Source organism: Sturnus vulgaris, chromosome W, assembly GCF_052056855.1.
Source record: "Sturnus vulgaris isolate bStuVul1 chromosome W, bStuVul1.hap1, whole genome shotgun sequence".
Classification (NCBI taxonomy): domain Eukaryota; kingdom Metazoa; phylum Chordata; class Aves; order Passeriformes; family Sturnidae; genus Sturnus; species Sturnus vulgaris.
In genome coordinates this window covers 39,120,713-39,146,770 of record NC_142282.1, presented here as the reverse complement: position 1 = coordinate 39,146,770, position 26,058 = coordinate 39,120,713, and the positions used below count along the sequence as shown (strand labels likewise).

Below are 26,058 nucleotides of genomic sequence, written 5' to 3'. Positions count from 1 at the left end.
ATCCATTCCGTGTGATTTTTTGGAAGCAGGAAGGCTTGTGCTATAGGTGTTTTCTGTGGAAGAAGAAAGGGAATATCCGTGCAACACGATTGGACAAAGATTTATTTTCCAGGTGCGACAGTTTGTATTTCAGGTAAAACAGAAATTTGTGGTGGACCATGGAAACTGTCACTGAGGATTAAAATGTGCCAAGAACCATCTTGTTGTCCATACTTTCCTGTAGGGATATGATAAAATTTTTGATCTGTAATATTTAAAAACAAAACAGTATCAATTGACACCGGGTTCCCATCGAAATCTCGCCAAATGTTGGGTCTGCCTGATGTGGTTTGGAATTTTCGAGGATGATGGGGTTTGATGTTCCTCGCTTGTCATCGTTGGGGCTGGGTGGAAGGCAGCTTTTGGTTTGTTGTCTTCGCCTGGAGCTGAAACCGGGCTGCGTTGGAAGTTTTTTGGCTGCTGTTGTTGTTTTTGCTGCCTTTGGGGTTTGTGGTAGTTGTTGTGCGGGTTTTGGGTGGGTGGTTTGTTTGGGCAGTCTCTGATAAAATGTCCAAGTTCCCCACAGTAGAAACAACGAGCATTGTCTTTGGAGACCATCGCTGCAAAGGCTCCAGAGACTCCATCAGCAATGCTCTTGGCAACTGCTTTGGCCACTGTGTTTTCAGTGGACATGTGGTGTGTGCAGCTTTCCACCATCTGCTCAGTGGTGGGGTCAGTGTCTATAGGTAAAGCTCTTAAAATGGTTTTGCATTGTTCAATTTCATTGCTTAAAGCAAGTTTTCTTAAAACTTCCTTTTGCGCTTCTGTGCTCTCAATTTGTTTTTCAAGAGCATCCTTGAGCCTGTCTACAAATTTTATAGAAGTCTCGTCTATTCCCTGCTTGATATTGGAAAAATGCAAGCTAGGAATAGAGCCGTCAGGGGTAAGGAGAAGTGAGGTTTTTGCTGCATTAGCAATGTCCTGCAGTGTTTCTTCAGGAATAGAGTTTGCTTGTTCTGAGGGTTTAGAAAATTGGTTTTCACCAGCAAGTTGTTCAACAGTGAAATTTTGTCGATTGGGATCTTTTGAATACTTATCAGATAGTATTTTTAATTGTTTTTTCCAATGCCTTTCCCATAACAAAAATTCTGCCGGTGACAGAAGGCAAGTAGCTAGATTTTTGAGATCATGGGGAACCATGACAAAAGCAGCAAAAAAGGCTTCTAAAAATTTCTAAAAATGTGTGCTGATCTGCATTGTTCTTTTGCAATTTTTGCCAATTCTGTCACGTGTTTCATGTCAATCGATTGCCATTCTGCTCTGTTTGAGGATCCTCCTCTGCAGCCTCGTTTATAAATCACAGGAAAGGCAGAGATTCTTTGGGCTAATTGCCAATTTCCATTTTGGGTTGCCTCCAATTTTGCTGTGGCCCAAATATCTGGTTCTTCTGAATCAGAGGCAGTGGAATCACTGCTGCTGTATTCAGAGGAAGAGTGGCGTTTTCTTCGAGCACAACGCTTTTTAGAATGCGAGGGGGAAGGTTGGAGGGGGGGAGCTTGGGGGGGGAAAGGGTCTGAACCTGTAGAAGGATGTGTGTGGGTGCATTGCATGGCTTGGTCACAAGGTGGCGCAGGTGCCGGTGTGCTAGGTGCGCACCTTTGCTGCAGTGGGGGGGCTGCACAAGAGGTGCAGTTGAAATCGGATACGTGCTGGGGGATGGGTGGGTGTGGGGCTGCTGTGCGGGGGGAGTCGCTAGGAAGGCACAGGGAGTGCAGTGGGACCGCGCTTTCGGGGGAAAGAGGGGTTTTGGGGAGAGCGGGGATGTTTGTTGGGTGCATGGCTGGATTCATGGATGGAACTGGGACAGGAGAAGGAGCAGAGGGACCTTCGGGGACCGAGGAAGCATGAAGGGACGGTGGTAAAACATTTCCGGGGACAGGAACCGGGACAGGGGAGACCTCGGGGGCTGGGGGCTGGAGGAGGCATCCTGGGGCAGCATTAGGGGACGAACTGTGGTGGGAAGACACAGGGTTGTGTGGCGAGTTGTTGAGATTTGTGTGTGTAACTTGTGGAGTACCAGAGTTAAGGGAGGCAGATTGTGCATGGCATGGGGGATGGGATAGAGAGGGGTGAGGGGCGGTCGCCGAGGGAACGGGGTGTGGGGCGGGGAAAATCAAGGCGGGAGCGGCGTTTGGAGCTGTGTGAACTGAGCGGGGCTGGGCTACAGAGGTGGGCGGGTGAGTGACAGCTTGGGGGTGTGGAGAACTTGCTGTGTGAAGGGCAGAGTTTGGAAACTGTGTAGTAAAGGAAGATTCTATAGTAACTTTATCAGTTGTTGGGGGGAAGAGAGGTGCTGAGGGGAAAGAGATAACAGGGGGCCCGCGCGGAGGTGGGATACCGAAGGGGGGAGGGGACGGAGGGGGCAGATGAGACGCAGGTGGACAATTTCAGAGCACAGAAGGGGGAGGGGGAGTATTTTCAAGGTTAGAGGAATTCGCGCTTGTGTGGACAAAGGAATGTCGTTTGTGAGGGTGCTGGTGTGTGGAGGGGGGTGGGCAGAGGGTCCGTGGCTGGGTTCCTGGGAGCTGTGGGGGATGCGCTGTGGGGGGGGGCAGGGAGGCAGCTGCAGGGAGGTAAGTTTGTGTGGGATGGGGGGTGCCTGTGCTGGGTTGCAGCTGCGTTATGGGGTTGGGAATGAGGGGGTCTGAGGTTTGAGGAGGATGGGGGGTGTTCGGGACTGGATGTGGGGTTTGGGAAGGCGGGTATTGGTTTAGGGGTGGAGTGGGGAGAAAAGCTGGAGAGGTGGCTGTGTGTGTGTGACCTTGTGAGTGGGTAGGAATGTCGGTTTCTATGGAAACAGGACTTATAGGGCTAGGGAGTGAAGAGGGGGGGCAGGAGTGTGGCTTGTGGCACCGCTGTAAGGGATGGGGGGGGGATGAAACAGGGGAGACAGGGGCTGAGTCATTGGAAACGGGATTTTGGAGGAGGGGGGGTGGGGGGGGATTTGGGTATTGTCGGAGGGGATAAGGGGGGAAGAAAGTGGAGAGAGGGCAGGGACAGTATTTTCTTGGAGTTTTCATCTTGCTCTCATGATATGTTGAAAAAGGAATGAAAGAAGTCACAGAAAAATCAGCATTTGCTTGGCATTCATAAATTTTCGTGCCAACAGTGTCCCAGAAAGAATCCAAAAGGATAGTTTGGTTATTAAAGTTTGAAAAGTGAGTGGAAATCCATTTTATAAATCTTTTCAGGACTGTTTTAGAACAAGAGTGTTTTGAGAAAGACAAATTGTCAGAGGATAAAGTTTGTTTTATTATATTATAAAGATCTCTTTCGCTATGGGAGAGGACAATTTTAGAAAAGAGATTCCCCATAGCGACCCCAAGCCTAACGAGCAGAAAAAGAGAAAACAAAAGAAAAAAAAAACGAAAACGAGACCCTAGGGGAAGAAAAGCTGCTTATAGTCACAAAGCTTATCTTCGACGGGTCGTTAAAGGCTGCTCATCAGGTGCTGGTCAACTTCAGCCCCGAGCGGGGAGGTGTCCCAGGGTTGTTGAAGTCAATTCAGAGGAGTTAAGTCTTTTAGAACAGAGACTTAACTGTCGAATTTGTGTGACGCTCGAAGACGGATGCAATAAATTTTTTGATGCTGTTCGCAAAGAGTGGGCAGAGTCCACTTTCGTCCGGGCGCCACTTGTCACTGGTGGGGGTTTCGAGGTCCCTTTGGGATCCCTGAGACTGCTTTTGCAGCCCTCAGTGATGGAGCAAATTCCCGAGCCTTGCCCAGATAGAATTTTGGCTCGCGGTGAGCTCTCAGATCAGCGGTGTGATAGGTTGACTTGGGAAGAAGAAACTCAGAGAGAGGTTCTCTTTAAGGGAATTTCCTCTGTGGGGGTTGGGACACCTGCAACAGCCAATTAGAGAAAGTTAGTTCGCTCCGTGAACACACATTTTGAAGGAGGTAATCCAGAACTGAGTCTCTTTGTCTTTCCGGCGGCTGAGCAGGTAACATCAACCCGAGCTTCCCCCCCCATGTGGGGGGGGAGGCTCGGAAGGCCGCTTAGGCCCCGTTTGCAAACGAGGGGACCCGATGGCCAGGGGAAGAAAAAGTTCTGTAATAAGACCTTCACAGCTTCTTCCTCCACAGGCCTGTGGCTCTGGCGTAGGGGGGGGGGCCGGTTCCTGCTGCTGTCCGACGGGCCGGGCCTGCCCGGGTGGCCATGAGCAGTGTGGGGCTGCAGCCCAGCCCCAGAAAGGCTGATTAACACCTCAGCTGCCGCCCCTAGTGCGGCCTGAGCCTGGCCCAACTTTTGTAGTTGTGTTAAACTTTAACTCTTTAGTGCTCAGATAAGATTTGCAAAGCCTCCAGCCTTTCCTTTGAATATGAAAGGAAATAAGAAGATTTCTGAAGTCAGTGACGTAAGAGCTAAGTTTTTTAGATGGAAGGAGAATGAGAAGATGCTGAAATGGCTGAAAATCTTTTCTAAAATTGTAGGGATGAACTGATGTACTGAATATTCCTATAAACCATGGAAAAAGACATGGGGGGATGGAAATGTTCCATTTAATAGATGATTTGACCAAAGAGCACCTGTGTTGAGAATTTCTGCCCTGAGAAAAGAAGGGGATTTTGGTTTTCTGAAGATGAAGCCTGAGCAGAGAGAAAGGAGACAGAGAGAACCCTTGCTGTCGGACATTTCATTCTTAAAAGTAATACCCCATAAGACAAACATGGCCCACATCTACAACTTTGGGACAGCTGAGGAGTTGGGAGGAGCGTTCCCAGGCGGATGCAAAATTCTCTTTATTTGCATAGTTAATAAATTTTTCTTTTATACTCTCTCAAGGTTTAGGCCTGCCTTGCTCTTTTGCTCCCAGTTCCGTCTCACAACAGGAAAAATAAGTTTATTTAAATTGGCAACTCAAAACGAAAACAAGCGGGTAAAAGAGACCAGCATATGCAGAAAGGCACAAATCCATAGTTTATTCTATGAAGGCATCCTATCTAGCATATACCAACGGCTATTGTTTTACAGGAGTTTTTATATCTTTCAAGGGTTTTACAATTTGCACCAATTACCAAGGGAATTCTACTTTCTAACCAATCCCTGAGGGATTTTGCATTCAAACCTGGCCTATGGACACTAAAAGAAAATGAACCACTAATACTGAAGATAGATAAGAGGGTCTTCCAAGGGGGGAAAGCTAAATTCCTTTTGTATTCATCATTTCACAAGCCATTTCTTATCTCTAAGCCATGGTTTTCCAGGGAGCTTGTTCTGAGGATGCAGGGAAACTTTCTTCTGTGTTTTCTGCTCCCTCCACAGGGTGTGTATATCATGAAAAGAGGGGGGTCACGAAAATCCGGGCGCATACATGTATGTGCATGAGACATATACGGGACAATCCCCGATCTACAAAATGAGTGAAGAGTCCTTCTAACCGCATTTTCGTCTTCCCACAAGGGAAAAAATCAGTGAAGGGATGAAGCAAATCCTAGAGGCTGAGTGACGGCCCGGAATAAGGGGAGGCTTAGTTACTTTAGGGTTAAAACGGGGAAGTAAGAAAACAAAGAGGAGAGAAATTGCCTGTAATTATGACTGCAGGAAGCCTAATTCCAAGGTAGTACTGCAGTCACAAGAATCTTGGTTATATTGAGGGATAGAACAGTTAAAAAGGTGGATGCATGGTCTGCATAAAGGTGAGATTCTGAGAACCTGAAACTCCAATATACCCCTGAGGCATGAATGGTTGGGCTGATCTAGGGTGTTTAGCTGCTAAATAGAGAAACATTACCTAAGAGATCTGAGAAAATGATTAAGTCTGCTTAATAACAGGGCAAAGTGAAACTCTTGTAGCAGGACCTCTGAAGTTCGTTTATGTGTTACTATATAGTTAGAATTCTAGAAGTATGCAGGTGGCAATAAAAAAAATTATGTTTAAGGGAATCTAAGAGGGGTTCACGGCTATTTCAGGGAGATAAGTCATTGTGTAAATTAATAAATATTTATAAAGGGACATCAGTACCTGAATCAACAACCAGGGTCTTTATTATTGTTGTATAAATGTGTGTGCAGCAAAAGTATATGTCCTTTATTTCGTTTTGTGTGACTTGACAACTGTAACGGCAGAATGAATGAGATGTGCTATTAGGACAAAGCAAGTGAGGAGTTCAGATCAACGGTTCTGTTCTCGGGCGACTGGGGCAGCCAGAAAAGAGCAAAGTGTTTGTTGTTTATAATAAAAACTGTGTTGTCTTTATGAGTAAAATATTATACTTAAGTTGTAGACCTAGCTGTAAGCCTTAGGTTTTGTGTAAATGTAAAAACTGTCATAAGAGGGGGTATCGCACTGCTACCCTCAGAAGTGCTTGGTGTCAGGGGTGCTAGCAATCAGAAGTAAGAGCCAAATATTAGGCAGTACATTTCTTCATTTCTGTGGGACATGAGGAAGAAAACAACCCAAAAATAAGAACAGCTAGGAGAAAACAGAGGCTGAGTCACGACAAGCAGAAATAATTAAAGTAGTGTGTAGAAGACAGTATTTAGTTGCTAGAATTTAGATTGTATCTGAGGGGAATTGGGAAATTATTTGTAAAGAGTGTATCGGTGGATTCACATAGAAACTAAAGAAAAAGAAAAAAAAGCACTGTGCAAGAAGTAGTCGGATAAAACTGGTAAAATAGGACACAAAGCAACAAGAGAGAAAGTCCCCAGAGGAAAGGGAAGCCAGATAGATATCCTTCCCAATAGTCCCCAAGTATAAATTTGTCACAGTGAGAAAAGAACCCCTACACAAAAGATAAAAATAAGATTAAAAGGATAGACTACTGTATGATAACATGGACTAAATAAGAGATAAGATCAGACCACTTATACTGGCCTCTATAGGGTACTTTAATAAAAAAAAAAGTGCCAAGCTGTTGGGGGTTGAATTGTTCCATTTTCTTTCTGTGGAATTTTCCCCATTGTTATGCTAAGTATTTGTGGCTACACCTTAGCAGCAATAGTTTTCTCTCGCAGGGGGGTGGGGGATAGGGGGACACCAGAAAAGGAAAAGGTGGGACAGGGGTCGGGGGCAGGCTCTCACTCTCTCGCTTGGCTCATGGAGAAAGAGGAGGACGGCCCGCGCTCCGAGCTAATATCACCCCCGGCATACCAGCGCCGAGAGCCACGTTCCCTGCCATCGAACACCGCTCTGCTCCTCTCCCACTTCATCCTACCACCTCCGGATACTCTGCCGAGCACCACGACTGACACTGTGAAGGGGGAGTCGCTCCTCCATCCCTCTCACACCTGGGCCACTGCCGCCATCACTCCAGCCCTCTTCGACTGTGCGGGACCTGCCGTGCCCACAGCACCGGTAACTGAGGGCAGAGAGAGAGGGCCTGTGGCCAAACAAGGGACTGGAACTGAGCTATACAGTTCTGTTTTGTTGTCAATTTTTATAGCTGTTGTTGTTTCTGCTGTTTTGCCTTGTTAGATGTCAGTAAAGAACTGGTATTCCTATCCCCATATCTTCTGCCTGAAAGCCTCTGATTCAAAACTATAATAATTAGAAGGGAGGGGGTTGCACTCTGCATCTCAGGAAAGGGATGCCCGCCTTTCCTTAGCCAAATACCTGTCTTTCAAACCGAGATAGATTTTGGCACCCAGAACGTGGTGCATTGCCTGAGGGAATTGAGAGAGGGGTAGAAAAGGGAATAACAGTTCTTGAGTTACCCAAGGTTGGGGTAGGTGACACCAACTTACCCTGGATTGGCCTCCATGTAGTCACTGCTATATCTCTTCCATTTGCAAGCCCTTTTTTAAACATGAGTCTCATAACCAAGGTTACTGTGGCTATTATCCAGTTCATTTTGTGGGTTGATCAGTTGAGGAATTCATAGATTTTAAAATTTTCTCTGGAAGATGGCCACATGGATTCAGAGCTACCGCACTCTAAAGTGTGTGTTTCTGGGGCTACTTCAATAATGGTACTTACTGTGAAGAAGTGACAGCAATTGAAATTTTCTCCCAACCCATCACACGGTTTTTGAAGTTCACCCCACCAGTCTTCAAGGGGTTCAAATCTGCTCTAAATGCTAATGACATTATACTGGGGCTAGTGCTGCTGATATTCCTGTTAAAGCTGTTCTATCTAACATTCAGAGATAAGGGGAGATTGACTTGGATAACAACCCTGATACCTACCCCAGGGATTAGTGATGTTATGCCAGAGCCTGATCCTGTTCCAGAGACTAGGGATGTTACCCCAGAGTTTGACCCTGCCCCACAGCCCACCTCAGAAAAGAACCACCCTGAGTGGGTGGGGGTTCTAGTGAAGGAGATACGTGAGATGAGCCATATGATGAAGGAGTACCTCTCCCCAGCTGGTGAGAAACCCTCCCCCTGCCTTAAAGTGGGAGACTCTGATGGTGCAGCAGTGGATCCCACAGATGTTATATCTGTCCAGGTTCCAGCTGAACTGCAAGGGCACTCACAGCCAGCAACAGTTGCCCCTGTGGAAACTAGGAAGTCTAAGATGAAAACAAGGCACCTAGATAATAATGGTCAGGAAGGGGGCCCCTCACAACCAGCAAGGGAGCCAGAACTTGAGATCATCAGTGAGTCCCTATCATATCAGAGTCTCCGGAACCTCGAAAAGACACTGTATGATGGGGCCATGAGGCTTTTACAACCTGGTTACTGCGGGTCTGGGACCTTATGGGTACAGGTGTGCAACTGGATGGTACTGAGGGGCAAGGAATTTGGGATCCTTGACCCAGGACTCAGGTGTGGACCAGGTATTTGTAAGGGAGCCAAGTCTCCTTTCCCTCTGGGAGCGACTTTTAATGAGTGTGAAAGAGAGATTTGTCCACAGGGAAAGAATGCAGGAGCACCACCATAGAATGCATTGGAATACCCTTGAGGAAGGGATCCAACAGCTGAGAGAAGTGGCAGTGCTGGAGGTGCTCTTTGGGAGGGATGGACAGCATGACAATGACCCTGACAAGGTCAGGTGCACAGGGCAGAGGTTGTGGAATCTGGCAAACCTGGGCCCATCTCAATATACCCCCTTTATTGCAATGATTAATGCTGATACCAACCAAGTGACATTGGGTTCTGTTGCCAACAGGCTCAGAAATTCTGAAAGTATGATAACTGGCCCAGTGCAGGCTCATATCTCTACTGTGGTTAAGGAACTCAAAGAGGAGTTTAAGGAGATAAGGGAAGAGGTGAGGAAGATCAGTGCAGCACCAGTGCGAGTCAAGGACCCCAAAAGTAGAGCCCAACACCCCCAGCTAGGGAGAGAGGGTACACTCCATGAGCTGACCTGTGGTTCTTTCTGCGTGACCATGGGGAAGACATGAGAAGGTGGGATGGGAAACCCACTTCTGTCCTGGCAGCATGGGTGCACCAACTCAGGGAAGAAAACACTAAGGAAAGGAGCTCCACTAAAGAGAAGGCAGCCTCAGCCTCCTATGACCAAGGTGCAGGGTATTACAGAAGGGAGGATGATCTGTCAGATCCCCTTGAAGGAACCTCCAGTATGTATGCCCAGGAGAGAAATAATAACCAGGGCTAGAGGGGCCCTGCCTCTAGCCAGGGAGAGGCACGGGAAAACTGGATCTTTTGGACGGTGTGGATCCGATGCTCTGGCACATCAGAGCCACAGGAACACAGTGCATTGGTTGATACTGTTTCACAGCGTACATTAATACCATCGGGACATGTCAGGGAAGAACCTGTTTCAATTGCCGGGGTTACAGGGGGATCTCAGGAATTGACTTTGCTGGAGGCTGAGGTGAGCCTGACTGGGAAAGAGTGGCAGAAACATCCAATTGTGACTGGCCCAGAGGCACCAAGTATTCTAGGCATAGACTTCCTCAGGAGTGGCTATTACAAAGACCCAAAGGGACTCAGGTGGGCTTTTGGAATAGCTGCTGTGGCAGCAGAGGGCATTAAGCAGTTGAAGACCCTGCCTGGGCTATCAGAAAACCCATCTGCAGTGGGACTCCTCAGGGTGAAAGAGCAACAGGTGCCAATTGCTACCTCAACAGTGCACCGCCGGCAGTACTGGATGAAACGATATGCCGTGATCCCCATCCACAAGATGATGCGTGAGCTGGAGAACCAAGGGGTGGTCAGCAAAACCCACTCACCCTTCAACAGCCCCATCTGGCCTGTGCGTAAATCTGAAGGAGAATGGAGATTAACTGTGGACTATCATGCATTGAATGAAGTGACGCCACTGCTGAGCGCTGCTGTACCAGAGATGCTGGAACTGCAGTATGAGCTGGAGTCCAAGGCAGCCAAGCGGTATGCCACCATTGACATCGCCAATGCATTTTTCTTCATTCCTCTGGCAGTAGAGTGCGGGCCTCAGTTTGCTTTCACATGGAGGGGTGTGCAGTACACATGGAACCAATTGCCTCGGGGGTGGAAACACAGTCCCACCATCTGTCATGGACTGATCCAGGCTACACTGAAGAAGGGTGGAGCTCCAGAACATCTGCAGTACATTGATGACATCATTGTGTGGGGGGACACAGCAATGGAGGTATTTCAGAAAGGAGAAAAGATCATTCAAATTCTGCTGGGAGCTGGCTTTGCCATTATCAAGAGCAAAGTCAAAGGGCCTGCCCAAGAGATCCAGTTCCTGGGAGTAAAGTGGCAAGATGGACGGCGCCAGATTCCCAGTGAGGTCATCAATAAGATTACTGCACCATCTCCACCAACCAGCAAGAAGGAAACACAAGCTTTCCTAGGTACCATAGGTTTTAGAGGATGCACAGTGCCAAGTACAGCCAGATTGTGAGCTCTCTTTACCTGGTCACCCACAAGAAGAACCATTTCCACTGGGGCCCTGAGCAGCAGCAAGCCTTTGCCCAGATCAAGCAGGAGATCGCTCATGCAGTAGCCTTTGCCCAGTCAGGACGGGACCTGATGTGAAGAATGTGCTCTACTCTACAGCCAGGAACCATGGTCTGTCCTGGAGCCTTTGGCAAAAGGTGCCTGGTGAGACGCGAGGCTGACCACTGGGATTCTGGAGTCGAAGTTACAGAGGGTTGGAGGACAACTATACTCCAACGGAAAAGGAGATCTTGGCTGCCTATGAAGGGTTTCAAGCTGCCTCAGACGTGATTGGCACGTAAACACAACTCCTCCTGGCACCCCGACTGCCAGTGCTGGGGTGGATGTTTAAAGGAAAGGTTCCCTCAACCCACCATGCCACATGGAGCAAGTGGATTGCCCTCATCACAAAACAAAGTCATATTGGAAACCCGAATCGCCCTGGGATTTTGGAGATAATTACCAACTGGCCAGAAGGGGAAGACTTTGGTCTTGCAGACGAAGAGGAACAGGAACAAGTGACCCAGGCCGAAGAAACCCCACCATATAACCAACTGCCAGCAAATGAAACATGCTCTTTTCACTGATGGTTCCTGCTGCATCGTGGGGATGAACCAGAAGTAGAAAGCAGCTGTATGGAACCCCACACGACAGGTTGCACAAGCTACCGAAGGAGAAGGTGGATCGAGTCAACTTGCTGAACTCAAAGCTGTTCAGCTGGCCCTGGACATTGCTCAAAGAGAGAAGTGGCCAAAACTCTACCTTTACACTGATTCATAGATGGTAGCCAATGCTCTGTGGGGTTGGCAGGAAAGGTGGAAAAAAGCCAACTGGCAACATAGGGGAAAACCAATCTGGGCTGCTGATGAGTGGAAAGACATTGCCACCCGGGTAGAGAAGCTGCCTGTGAAAGTCCGTCACGTAGATGCCCATGTCCCCACGAGTCGGGCTAATGAGGAACACCGACACAATGAGCAGGTAGATCAGGCGGCACAGATAGAGGAGTCAAAGATAGGTTTAGATCGGCAACACAAGGGAGAGTTGTTCCTGGCTCGATGGGCCCATGATGCCTCAGGCCACCAGAGTAGAGACGCCACCTATAATTGGGCACAAGACCGAGGGGTGGATCTAACCATGGACAGTATTTCTCAAGTTATCCATGACTGTGAGACGTGTGCCGCAATCAAGCAGGCCAAGCGGGTGAAGCCCCTCTGGTATGGGGGACAATGGTCCAAATATAAGTATGGGGAGGCCTGCCAGATTGATTACATCACACTGCCTCAACCCGCCAGGGCAAGTGCTATGTACTGACCATGGTGGAAGCCACCACTGGATGGTTAGAGACCTACCCTGTGCCTCACGCCACTGCTCGGAACACCATCTTGGGCCTAGAAAAACAAGTTCTTTGGAGGCATGGTACCCCTGAGAGAATTGAGTCAGACAATGGGACTCATTTCAAGAACAGCCTTATACACACCTGGGCTAGAGAACACAGCATTGAGTGGGTGTACCATATCCCCTACCATGCACCAGCTGCAGGGAAAGTTGAACAGTGCAATGGCCTGCTTAAAACCACCTTGAAGGCACTGGGTGGGGGAACTTTGAAGAACTGGGAGATTAATCTACCAAAGGCCACATGGTTAGTGAACACCTGAGGTTCCACTAACCGAGCAGGCCCTGCCCAATCTGAGGCCTTCGGAATATTAGAAGAGAAAAGGCTCCAGTGGTACACATGAGAGGTATACTAGGAAAAACTGTTTGGGTGAATCCTGCCTCCAGCAAAGACAATCCCATCCGGGGAGTAGTATTCGCTCAGGGACCAGGTTGCACCTGGTGGGTGATGCAAAAGGATGGAGAGACCTGATGCATACCCCAAGGAGACCTTGTTTTAGGATGAAATACCCAAGATACTGTGCCTATATCTGTAATTCCATGTATGTATATAATGTAACAGTTTTAATTTGATATAGCATATTAGTATGGGAAAAATTGAGGGGTGGATAATGTTGAAGGTTGAATTGTTCCCTTTTCTTTCTGTGGAATTTTTCCCATTGTTATGCTAAGTATTTGTGGCTACACCTTAGCAGCAATAGTTTTCTCTCGCAGGGGGGTGGGGGATAGGGGGACACCAGAAAAGGAAAGGTGGGACAGGGGTCGGGGGAGGGCTCTTGCTCTCTCGCTTGGCTCGTGGAGTGAGAGGACGGCCCGTGCTCTGATCTAGCATCTTCCCTGCCATCCCAGTGCCGAGAGCCACGTTCCCTGCCGTCAAACAGCACTCTGCTTCTCTCCCACTTCATCCTACTACCTCTGGATACTCTGCCGAGCACCACGACTGACACCATGAGGGGGGAGTCGCTCCTCCATCCCTCTCACACCTGGGCCGCTGCCTCCATGACTCCAGCCCTCTTCAACTGTGCGGGACGTGCCCTGCCCACAGCACCGGTAACTGAGGGCAGAGAGAGAGGGCCTGTGGCCAAACAAGGGACTGGAACTGAGCTATACAGTTCTGTTGTCAATTTTTATAGCTGTTGTTGTTTCTGCTATTTTGCCTTGTTAGATGTCAGTAAAGAACTGGTATTCCTATCCCCATATCTTCTGCCTGAAAGCCTCTGATTCAAAACTATAATAATTAGAAGGGAGGGGGTTGCACTCTGAATCTCAGGAAAGGGATTCTCGCCTTTCCTTAGCAAAATACCTGTGTTTCAAACCAAGACACAACCTTTAAATATTTATATAAATGCCAACGAAGCTGTCAGGAGGAAAAGGATTACGTCGCTTGCTGGGGGAACTTATTTGAGGGCAGTGAAGGCATTTAAATTAGAAAAAAAGAAAAACTGGGACCTCCTCGATTGCCTACCACCCCCATATCCGCCAGCACCCAATGCACCCCCACCACATTCTAACGGACCCTGTCAGAATATCAGGGGAAGAATGGCCCAGCAAGAAGAATTGAAAAGTGAGGACCAAGAAGTATCACTGTACCCCCTCTGGGAGGTCCCATTGGGAGAGGCACGAAGGGGATTAAGTTTATAACTGTCCCACTTAATTCCTCTAAAGTGAGGGCATTCAAGAAAGAATTAAAAGGTCTACTAGAAGATCCTATTAAATTAGCAGAACAAGTAGAACAGTTTTTAGAGCCCAACATTTATATATGGGATGAAATGCAATCTATACTCAACCTTTTGTTTACATTTGAACAAAGACAGATAACACAATGTCCTGGATTTGGGCAAATTTGGGGGAAAACCTCCAGAAGGAGCCCCCAGACAGCAAACCCCACGACTCCTCCCCCCCCCACCACCGGGTTCGGGAAGAATTTCCTCAGAGAAGAGTGGGAGAAAAAACCTGTTTATTTAACAAGCAAGACACTCCCCAGCACAGGGAAAAAAAAACAACACCAGCTGACAAAAAAACTCTTTCACCGTTCTGAAGGGATGACAAGTTCAGTCTCTCCGGCGAGTGGTCGCTCAGTTATCAGTCTCTGGCGCTGGGGCATGACTGCTGCAGGTGACAGAATGCAGACTCCTGGTGTTTCTTGGGGTTTCCCAGGTCCCCGTCCAGAACAGGTTCAGATGGTATCCAGGAGAGGGAGGGGACGGGGTGGAAAAGAAAACAGTCCAGGGAAAAGTTGGACTGCCTAGCTGAACTAACTAATGAGCAAAAAGCAAGGGCAAAGCGAAGGAAAGAAAAAGACCCAGAAGCGAGCAAGCAGGCAAGCAAGCCGAGCTAAAACCTCTCCTAAACATAGACCATGGGGGAGGTGAGCCGGCTGATAACAAGACAAAACAAAGCTTCACTTTCAGAGTCAGTCCTGGAAGCACAGGACATAATACCAAACATAATCAGAACACACCATTGGAGATACAAACACTGTAACATCACCCTAGGACAAAAATTCAGATATAGGAGAAGGAACACGTAAACAGACCGCCTGGGGAGGAAAAGATGCCCCTACAGCACCCGATATGGGACCACAATAACCCCAGGGGCAGGCAAAACATAGAACAGTATAGAGCATTAATTATCAGGGGAATAAGGAAAGCTGCCCCCTGCAATCAAGATGCACACAAGGCATTTACTGAACAACAAAAAAAGGAGGAGACTCCAACTGAATAGCTGGAAAGATTAAAAAGAAATATGAGACAGTACTTGGGGATGGATACTGATACAGAGTCTGGACAACTGTTCAGTGACCTTCATCACTCATGCTTGGCCAGATATAAAGAAAAAGCTGGAAAAATTAGAGGATTGGCAAGACAGAGGGTTGAATAGCCTTTTGTCTTGGTTTAATATTAATTTTCCAGTTAACGCACTAATAATGTTATAGTTTTGATTTGTCAAATTAAATGTACTCCTTTTTTGTTGTGAGACAGAACCAGGAGCAAAAGCAAGGCAGGCCTAAAACTTAAAAAGGGTATAAAAAAACCTTATTAACTACACAAAGAAAGAGAAAAAAACAATTCATAATAAGATCTTCAGACCACTTCCTCCTCCCCTCTCCCAAATTTCTTAACAACAAAACAAACATACAAAAAACTACTTCAGTCAGTTCCCAAATATATCGTCCTTTTCAGTGCACTTCAGAAAGAGAAATTTCCTCTTGTCAGGCCATAGGAACTTTTCCACAAGGAGGGGAAAAAACCCAGTTCTTCGGTGGCTTCACTTTTATGAGTCACATCCACCTGGGAAAACTTGCAAGTCGTGAAGCTCCTCCCATCTTCACAGCTTTCCCAAAGCTGTGCTTATGGGCCATGTTAAACTCATGGGGTATTACTTTTGAGAATGATCTGTTCCAAAACAAAAATTTTCTTCATCTCTCTCTTTGTTTATGCTTCAACTCCAGAAATAGAGATTCTCAACACAGGTGCTTTTGGTCAACAATTTATCAAACCAAACACTTCAAACCCCCCCCCCCCCCATGTCTTTCTCCATGGTTTATAGGAATATTCAGTGCAATATTAGTTCATCCCTACAACTTACAAAAGGATTTTCAGTTAACTTTCATAGCATCTTCTCATTCTCCTTCCATCTAAAGAAACTTAGCTCTTCTATTCTTTTTCCCTCTAATCCATGGGAGGATTGAAAGTCTGCAAGTCTTATCTGAGCATTAAAAGAGTTAAAATCTCACACTGGAAATACAAGGCTGTGGCCAATGCTGGAGCTGTGCCAGGATCTCAGAACACTCTGTCCTCGCTAAAAGGGGCTGGCCCAAGCTAAAAATGGCAGCAGCTGCGCTAGAAAAGGGGAAGAGGGAGAAAATCTGAGACCTCAATTAGCCTCCCTAGGTCTCAGCTGAAGCACCCACTGTTGATGGCCACCCCTCCTCCCTGCCAGGACATGCCAGCTCCCCAGACAGGGGGGCCCAGCCCTGGCCCCCTGCCAGGTCCACAGGCCTGCAGTGGAGCTAGGCCTGGGCCCTGTTACCTGCACTGCTGCCAGAAGAGAAAGAAAGCTTTTTTCCCGAGTTTACTCCTTCAAAATGTGTTTTCATGGAGCAAATTAACTTTTTCCAATTAGTTTCTCAGGCTGTCAATAACGAAACCAGCCTCTAATTGGTCCCATCAACTCACAGAGGAAGTTCTCATGGAGAAAAACCTCTGTGATTCTGCCCTCCTCCAGGTGTAACCAGCACACCTGTTAAAAGAAGCCCAAAAGGTATATGTACGGAGGGACAAGGAGAAAGCAAAGGCAAAACCTAAAGTAATGGCAGCAGCTATTACTGAAGCAAACCACCGTGCAAAAATCCACTCCTTTAAGGAAGTGAGGCCCCAGTCAGGCCAAAACAAAGGGGACCAAGAAGAGTCTAAGGGGAACAGAGCTCCCTGGGGAAGACGCTCTAAAAAGGAAAAAGGGGAATGAAATACTCAGGGCCCAATCTGTCACTATTGCAAGGAAGTTGGACATAAAAGGCGGAACTGCCCACAGAGGGAAAGGGATCTGAAAGTGTTTAGTGAGGCTTAGGAAATAGACGGGTCAGGGGCTCTATCTCCTGGGGTCCAAATATCAGCAGGAGCCCTTGATAACTCTAAAAGTAGGTCCCCAGGAAGAGGAATTTTAATTTTTAGTAGATACCAGGGCAGAGAGGACTTGTGTCTGTAAAATTCCAACAGGATGCGAGAAAAGCCAGAATACAATTCAAGTAGTAGAGGCAAAAGAGGAAGGATTTAAAGCACCAGTTATAAAACATGCGATATTTAAAGGAACAAACAAAAGAGGGATCAGAGACATTTTATTTATACCAGGGGCAAGATGAAAATTGTTGGAGAGGGATTTACGAGTGCAGTTAGGCATTGGGGGTGCTTCCAGAAGGGGACAAAATGATAGTCAAACTCCTCCAGTTAAAGGAAGAAGATGAAAAGCAAATTTAAGAAGTGGTCTGGGCCAAGCCTAGAAATAAGAGCAAGTTAAACATAACTCCTATACTAATTAAAATAAACAACCAAAATTGCCCAATTCTAGTATGGCAATACCCACTCTCTTTAAAAGGGAGAAAAGGGTTAAAAAACATAATTCAAGTATTAAAAAAGGGTGTGTGCTGGTTTGGCAGTAAAGACAACCCATGGAAGTGATTTTTTTCTGAGAGGAACAGCTAGGCTTCCTCTATGTCTGACAAAAACCAATCAGTGATTGATTCTGAGAACGGACAACTGGTTAAACCACTGAAAGAGCTGGACATACCTCTGTGAAATTCACATTTTAAAATGAACAAACCCCAGGAAAGCTCTTTCCCTTCTGGCCTCAGTACAGGTAACAGCCTGGCCTGGCCCCTCCATACGGCAGTGTCGGGTGAAGGGGGTCCCGTCCCGGCAGGGCTGGGCCCCAATGATTGCTAGGCAGGGGGAGGCCCATCAGCCGCTGAGATCTTGGTTGCTTCCCCCTTCCCCCCCAGCGTGGCAGAAATGTTGCTGCTGCTAACACCCCAGGAGAGCAGCTCCGGACAGGGGTCGCCCCACCGCTCCACTCCAGCCTGGAGGGGGCTGAGCTGGGCCTGTCCACCGCCGCCCTGCAGCCACGGGGGGGGACTGAGGCGGGTTTCCCCCTCCAAATGGAATGCAGCCAAGCAACACACTACCATTTCTGGCTGGGTCCCTGCTAAGATCCTAGTCCAGCCCCACATGGCTACTGAAAAATCCTGGCTGTGGCCTGGAACAGATCACATGACCATCTGCAGGCCCAGGCAAGGTATTAACTCTCACTGGCCAGAATGAGATTTGCAGACACTTTGTTCTCTCTCATGAGTGAAAAAGGACCAAAATGAAGATACACACAGAAACAGCATGAAAACATCGAGGTTAGACAAAAGGAAGAAGTCAGGTCCCAGACAGAAGGGATTGATGGAGATGCCTCACTCTTGGACTGAAATTTCTCTTTTTTAAGCTATGGAGAAGAAACTCTTGTTTCCCTATAACACAGAGAAGCATTATGGGGTGGATGAATGTTGTAACTGTAGAGATGAGCAGAGGCATTTGTGCTAAAGTAAGCAGATGTTGAAATGGCTGTGATCCAATAGATTTGAATAAAGAGAGAAGAAGACCCCTGCTGCCCCCAGGGAAGAGAAGAAGAAAGACCTCTGTTTTCAAAGATGAAGAGAGCTTTTGTTTCAATTGTTATAATCCTTAAATCCCATAACTTGATACGGTCCTCAATAATGATTGTGGGAAGACTGTTAGTCGAGGAAGGGATTTTTACACAGTGATCAGATTTCCATTCTCCCAGGCAGCTGATTCACTGTGACATCCAGGCCATGAGAAAACTGTTTCTTGTAGAGAAATCTCCATAGATTGAAGAGAGAAGTCTCCTCTCCCAAGTAAATTGACTGATTCGTTTCTGTACATTATCAGTGTAAAAGAGAAGAAGTTGTAGGGGGAGAAGTGTACTGAAAGTTTTATTCTGATTCTTATTATTCTTTCTTATAGTTTCTAGTAATAAAGTTTTTCTTTGTACCCTTTTTGTTTTGCCTTCCTCTTAACCTACCTCACACAGCAGGAAATGAGTAAATAATTCTAGTGGGTGCACTGGCAATTTGGCCAGTGCTAGACCCTCGACATAGATTGGTGTATTGGCCGGGAAATCTCAAATTGGCAAGCCAAAACCACTACAGGATGGAACTTTAGAACAGTGCATGTCTCCCCACAATACTCCCATCTTACCGGTGAGAAAATCAAATATTACATACAGACTAGTCCAAAACCTGAGAGAAGTGAACAAAAGAACGATAGACCAATATCCAGTGGTACCTAATCCCTACACACTATTAAGTAAAATTCCTCTATAACATTGATAGTTCAGTGTCATAGACCTCAAAGATACCTTTTGGGCCTACCCCCTAGCAGAGGAAAGCAGAGATATATTTGCTTTTGAATAGGAAGATCCTGATACCAAGAGAAAGCAACAGCTTAGGTGAACAAAACTACCCCAAAGATTTACAAAATCCCCTAACTTACTTAAACAAGCCTTAGAAGAAGCATTACAACTCTTCCCTATTATACCAGAAGTAAAACTTATTCGATATGTTGATAATTTACTTCTTTCAGGGGAGGATGAGAAAAAAGTCTAAGAATTTACCATATCATTACTAAATTTCTTAGGAGGTCAAAGGCTTCAAGTATCAAAAGAAAAGCTTCAATTTGTAGAAAATGAAGCTAAGTACTTGGGGTATATTATAAGTCAAGGGAGCCAGTGATTAAATCCTGAAAGAATTACCAAAATAACCTCACTCCCTTGTTGCAGTTAATACGTCAAGACGGACACAGCTGGTATCACCACCAGTCCTTTAGTAGCAATCTCTACATTCCTTCTTCTCTTAACGAACTTCTTCCAAGCAACTCTCAATCCTTCTCTTATAGACCTCTCTCAGGTAACTCTGACTCCTTTTCTTATAGGCAGCTTCACACTGTACTGATTCCTTTTCTTATAGGCAGCTCCATAGAGCACTGACTCTTTCTTTCACTCTGCATGACTAGCTAAACCCAAGCTGTCCCTTTTCCAGCTGCCTAACCCTGACTGTCCCTCACATAACACTTTCTCGCCATATCTGCCCCTTGCACGACCACATGTCCCTTACCTCCTTGGAGCATAGGCAGCAATCTCCTTCTCTTACTCCAGCAGACTCTCAGTCTCATGCTCCAACTGCAACTGCCTATAACTGGTGGCTAGCTAACCCACTCTTTTCTATCCCCCAAACTGATTGGGCAGACACAGATGTTTCCACTCCTTGGTAATCAGTACAGCTGTAATTTGTCAGGAGAGATTGCCTTCTATACTATCCTGCACTATCCTTTCAACTTATCTTGCCACACTCCCTCAGCCAAAAAGATAAAATTATGTGAAGATGAACAAAGATTCAAAAGTTTAAAACAAAAATTGATTAGTAGCCCTTCTCTAAGTCTCCCTGCTTTAAATAAACCTTTTTACCTGTGTGTAAATGTAAAAAAAATGGGGTAACCCATAAAGTTTTAGCCCAAGAATGGGGGGGCTCCAAAAACCCTGTAGCATACCTGTCAAAATTATTAGACCCTGGTAGTAGGGGGTGGCCCACCTGTATTCAGGCAATACCTGCCACTGCTTTACTAATAAAGGAAAGCAGAAAATTAACTTTTAGAAGAAGATTAAAAGTGCATACCCCACATGCAGTTAGAAATATTTTAAATCAAAAAGCTGAAAAGTAGCTCACTGACTCTCAAGGGTTGAAATATAAAGCAATTCTAATATATAAAAATAATTTAGGATTAGTCACAGATAAACACCCCAATCCTGCTCAGTTTCTATACAGAGAATCAGTGGAAGAACTAGTACATGACTGCTTAGAAATCATAAATTATTAAACTACAGTGAAAGAAGATTTGACCAGCCAACCGCTTTAGGGGGGTGGGAGGAACAATTATACATTCATGGGTCCTCAAGAGTAGTTCAGGGGAAACAGATGTCAAGATATACTATAGTAAATAAAAAAATAATAACTGTAAAAAAAAAAAATTATCTTCCAGCTAGTCAGCCCAGGTGTATGAGTTATACACTTTAAAACAAGTCCTTAAAGTATTAGCACTAAAAAGAAAGACCGTATATACTGATTCTAAATATGCCTTCCAAGTAGTGCATACTTTCAAGAAAATTTAAGAAGAAAGAAGACTACTAAATTCAAAAGGGAAAGGACTAGTCCAAGAAAGGCTTATCTCAGAAGTATTAGAAGCCTTACAATTGCCAAAAGAATTTGCGGTCATGCACATTAGAGGACACCGGAAAGGAAACACTTTAGAAATACAGGGAAACAACTTAGCAGACTTAGAGGCCAAAAATGCAGCTGAGTCTAGGGAATAAAATATAATGATAGTTCTAACCTCCACAGAAAAAAAATCAAAATATACCAATGTTCAGTAAAAAAAAAAAAATTCCTAGAAATAAGAGCAAAGACAATAAAGGGAAGTGAATATTATCTAATAGGAAGCAGGTATTAAATAAACCACTAGCAAGAAAAATACTAGAAAGCATGCACAATATGACTCATTAGAGTACCCAAGCACTAAGTTATCAGTTCCTGAGAAATTAAAGTTGCATGGGAATTTTTAAAATAGCTAAGCAAATAACTGCAAAGTGTGTAGTATATCAGAAAATAAACAGAAAGGTCATAAGAAAGATGCCGAGGAGAGCCTTATGGCCTTTTCAAAGTATCCAAGTAAATTTTACTAAACTCCCCCAAGTGCAATGGTAGAAATGTTTACTAGTAATAGTAGATCATTTAACCCATTGGGTAGAGGCAGTACCAGTAGCTAAAGCTACTACCAATGTAGTATACAAAACTATTAAAACTAATAATTCCCCAGTATAAGATAATAAATAACATGGATTCAAACCAAGGAACCCACTTCACATCAAAAATACTATAGCAAATGGTTCAAGCTCTAAGTATAAAATGGGAATTACACACTCCCTGACATCTACAAAGTTCAGGGCAAGTTAAAAGAATAAATCAAACTCCCAACAGAACTTTAACTAAACTAAGAATTAAAACCCAAATGTCATGAGTCAAGTGTCTACCCCTAGCCTTGTTGAGGATCCGAACACAGACCAGATCGGCCTTAGGGGTTTCACCCTATAAAATAACGTTTAGTTTACCTTTCCTGATTTCGCCATATAGCATTGCCACTTATGAAGAAGGGGAGGATAGTGTCAAGAAATACGTCCTGTCTATAGCACAAGCTCTAGAAGAACTGCAGGAAAAGGGGAAAATCCCTCAAACTGCTACCCTAGATTTATAAATCCAGAAAGTCAATCCTAGAGACTAGGTATTAGTTAAATCATAGAAAGACCAACTTTTAACCCCCCTATGGGAAGGTCCTTTTCAGGTATTGTTGACCACTAAATCAACTATACAAACCACAGAGTGAAGATAGACTCATGTTAGCAAGATAAAAGGACCAGTAAAAGAACTTCACAACTAGAGAAACATCACTTTTACAAGAGGACTAAAAATTACTCTAAGACGAAATGCACGAGCTCAATGTAGCAAGTAAACTATGAGCAACCACACATCAATCCAGACTGGGAGGGAATTCCCTGCAGGCTTTATCGATTCTTTTGTATTCCCAAAGGCCAGAGGCTTTCAAAATTCCAGGTTAGTAATTTATTACCTCCCCAATTGGGGGGATCTGGGTTATATAAATTAACAAACACCAGGTCCATAGGTGAACCTAGAATATTTACTTTAGCCTGTGACCTACAAAAAGAAAAAACATTAGCTCTGTCTACTGAGACATCTCCCAGATTTATTCCTGATCACATACCCTACTTAAAACATCCTAAAATTAAACACTCAAGTTAAGTAAAATGCCAATGTAAAAATCATAGCCAACTTTAGCATTATAACTCCTCCAGGTGACAAGCGAGCTGCAAAGTTTGTTGAGAGAAAGGGAACTCTGACACAAACTGAAGGCAAGTACCAATTCTCACACTTTTTTGCAAAGTTGAATAGATGCTCCCTGATACTCACAAACTATTAGAAGCTGAGTAAGAAGCTATAGTAAACGAAAAGCAAGAACTGTATTTTGAGTACTGACAACAACTATATATGATGGGAAGGTAGTATGGCCGTATTCGGTAAGCTAAATTAATAAGCGCTAGCTAACTAAAAAGAACCAAAATACAAAGAAAGTGGGTGACAAATTATTTTGTGATAAAGAAACAAGGAGGCAAAACCAGATTAACCACTATACTGGCCACCAAGAAGATCATACTTACATACTATGGGCAGCAATCCCATTAAGCATAGAAGGTAGAGGTACATGCTATACTAGACTCCTGTTATTCCTAATTAGTCTTTTCCCCCTTAGGAATCCAGATGATCCATGTCACAAATGCCACAGACCACTATACCACAGAAAAATCCAAGGTTCTTATTTTAACTTTCATACCTTCCTCAGCCACCACTGTTATAACTCCTCCCCAGTAGACACTTGCCTACAAAATGGCCCAATGTACAGAATTAGAAAAATTCTAAGGTCAAAACAAAGATGCCCACAGGGAAACAAATGGGTTGGTTTCTCCATGGGTCAGACCCGAGACTGGAAAAAGGAACGAGAAATTATGCAAAATTTAATATGAGAGCGAATAATGATAAGCAAAGAAAGAAAACAAATACAGCAACCCACTCCTGAGCCAACTCCACGTGGAGGTTTATATGCAAAGCTCAGGCAACAACTAGAAAATAAAACAGAAATCCCAAAGTTAAGAAAAAACTTATTTGTAGATCTAAGAGAAAGAATCAGTAGAAAGCTAAATGTTACCAACTGCTAAATTTATAGCAGAGCTTTAATGTCCGAAAAGTAGCCATAGAAGGGTAGTAACCTGGGCCCAGTTAAACTTCTCAAATAGAACAGAACCAACATAAAAGGAGAAAACCAGCCAGAGAGATAAGTATTAAGTTCAGAAATAATAAGAGAGGAGTGCCTCTAGCAATAGGAAAAGAATTCTCAAACTATATAGGACAAATCTCCTATAAAAATATAAAGTTTATAATAGAACTTTCAGATAGTAGATTCCTGAAAAACCAACACAATATTAGGTAAAAAAAAAAAAAAAAAAAGAATTATACATATGAAAAAAAAAATTAAACTTTTCCTGTGTAATAACCCCAGGAAAAACCCCTATTACAGAATCCCTAAAATATCCAAATTTTAAGAAAACCTGAGTAACCAAAACAAAGAGTATTAAAAAGCCCCAGATGGCTTATTTTAGATATATAAAAAAAGGACTTATCCAAAACTTCCTCCCCTATAAAAAAGAAGCTATACTCTAAGAATCATATAACCAAGATTTTTCCTGTTGTCAAACCAAGATGGCGATTATTTAGGAGTGCCAGTATATAATGCCTTAAAAAGGACCAAGAATGAACTACTTAAAGAAATTAGGGGATATCAAAAATGAAGCAATGTGGAGTGGCCTCCTGAACGAATAATACAAACATATGATCCAACTACTTAAGCACGAGATGGGAGTTAGAGATACTGAACCCCAATTTATATGCTAAATTGCATCATAAGTCTCCAAACAATCATAGAGATCATAACCAATAAAACACTCGGGGCCATGAAATTAATAATTAGCCAGCAAAAGCAAACCAGAGCTGCAGTGTATCAAAATCAGTTAGCACTAGACTATTTATTAGCAGAAAAAAAGAAAGATTTGGAGAAAAATTAACATATCTAATTGTTATTTAGAAATTAATGATAATAAAGATGCCGTTTTAGATATAGCTAAAAACATCCAGAAAATAGCCCATATACCAGTCCAGAAATGAGAATCTATAATGAATAAAGTATAGTTAGAAAATTTATTTAAAATATCTTAATAAAAGAAAGTGAAATTTGTAGTACTATGTAGAATAACCTAATTTTTCTTCCATGTCTAATCCCATGCCTGATCCGGTTAATTACCTATATAGTTCAAAATATGCAAGTAATGATAATGCCCACTAATCCACAACTGGAAACTATAAAAAGAAAACAGAACACTATAATATTAAAAGAAAGTTTAAAAAAATACAAGCCTAAAAACAGCATATAAAATCTATGGAAGGTATCAATATGCCAAGAATACAAAAGTTCAGAAGTTATAGCTCAAGCCAAATACAGTGAAAAAAAAAAAGAGAGAAATTGATAAAAACTACAATGTAAGATTGGCTTTCACATTTATGTATTAGCTTTTGCATACTAGTATTGACCACAAATATTTATATATAGTACAATGTATAACTCTCTTTAGCTATTCATTAATATAACATAATCTATCAGTTTAAATATGCATTGCCTAGCTCATAGAAATAGTAGTGTAATGAATATATATATTATACAATAAGCCTTAGAAAAACACTAAATGTTAAGATGTTTTCCCCCACATCTGCTGACTGACCTAGTGCTGAGATACTTTCCTGACCTCTCCAAGTGATAACTGTGACACAACCAGAGCACCAGAGGATAATTAAAGAATACCCGTAGAATTTAAAGAAAACTTGTTAACTCCTTATCAGAGGATGTAGAACAACAGGATGGAGACACAAGAAGAAATAAAACATATCAACTTGATTCACAGGATGTCATGCAGATAAATTAAAGCGTAAAGAAAACCAACAAGAGTTCCTAAAACATCAAAAGCTCACAAGAATGTTTGAATAATGTATGAAGCACATAAATATATATATATATACACCTCAATAATATAACAGTATATAAATAACACTGTCCGAATATACACGTGTGCTTTTTGGTCAAGCGGCAAAGGCACCCCAGCGCTAGTTATCTTGTTTTATCCCTTATTAAACTTTTAAAAAATTCCAAATCACAAATACCGTTTTTCACAATACTATTTCTCTCAATCTAGAAAGTGAGCAGAGCCAGAGAAACGCTTTACCTTAGTAAAGAAAGGGTCTTTCTCCCTCACCCCCCCCCCAAAAAAAAAAAAAAAAAAAAAAAAGTAAGCAAACATTGCCCTAAGAAGCACCACTGCCCTCGTCCGGCGGCAGAGGAAACAGAGCTCCCCACCTCATCGAGTTACGAAGGCGAAACCCACCGCTAGCTCCACCGAAACGACAAAACCAAGATGGCGGCCACCCGGCGACGGGAGAGAGCCGCTGTAGCAGACTGCGTCTCCAAGAGCCAATTGTAGCCAGCCTTACTACTGAAAGAAAGATGACTACAACTCCCGGCAGCTGCCGCGCGGCCCGGTTAGGGGACCCGGGAGGGAAGGCGAGGGG

At 44.2% G+C, this 26,058-nt stretch overlaps 3 long non-coding RNA genes across 3 annotated transcripts; 1 reads left to right on the top strand and 2 right to left on the bottom strand.

Moving 5' to 3' along the window:
* Positions 1-3,267: 3,267 nt before the first annotated feature.
* Positions 3,268-26,057, bottom strand: LOC148220151 (uncharacterized). The gene is made up of 2 exons (XR_015799149.1): positions 25,847-26,057; positions 3,268-3,883 (listed from the first exon to the last, which is right to left on the bottom strand). It is a non-coding gene; the product is annotated as an uncharacterized LOC148220151 (long non-coding RNA).
* LOC148220153 (uncharacterized) lies at positions 3,878-7,495 on the top strand. Its single transcript, XR_015799151.1, has 2 exons — positions 3,878-3,984; positions 7,090-7,495. It is a non-coding gene; the product is annotated as an uncharacterized LOC148220153 (long non-coding RNA).
* Positions 14,147-25,706, bottom strand: LOC148220152 (uncharacterized). The gene is made up of 2 exons (XR_015799150.1): positions 19,879-25,706; positions 14,147-15,601 (listed from the first exon to the last, which is right to left on the bottom strand). It is a non-coding gene; the product is annotated as an uncharacterized LOC148220152 (long non-coding RNA).
* Position 26,058: the final 1 nt, after the last annotated feature.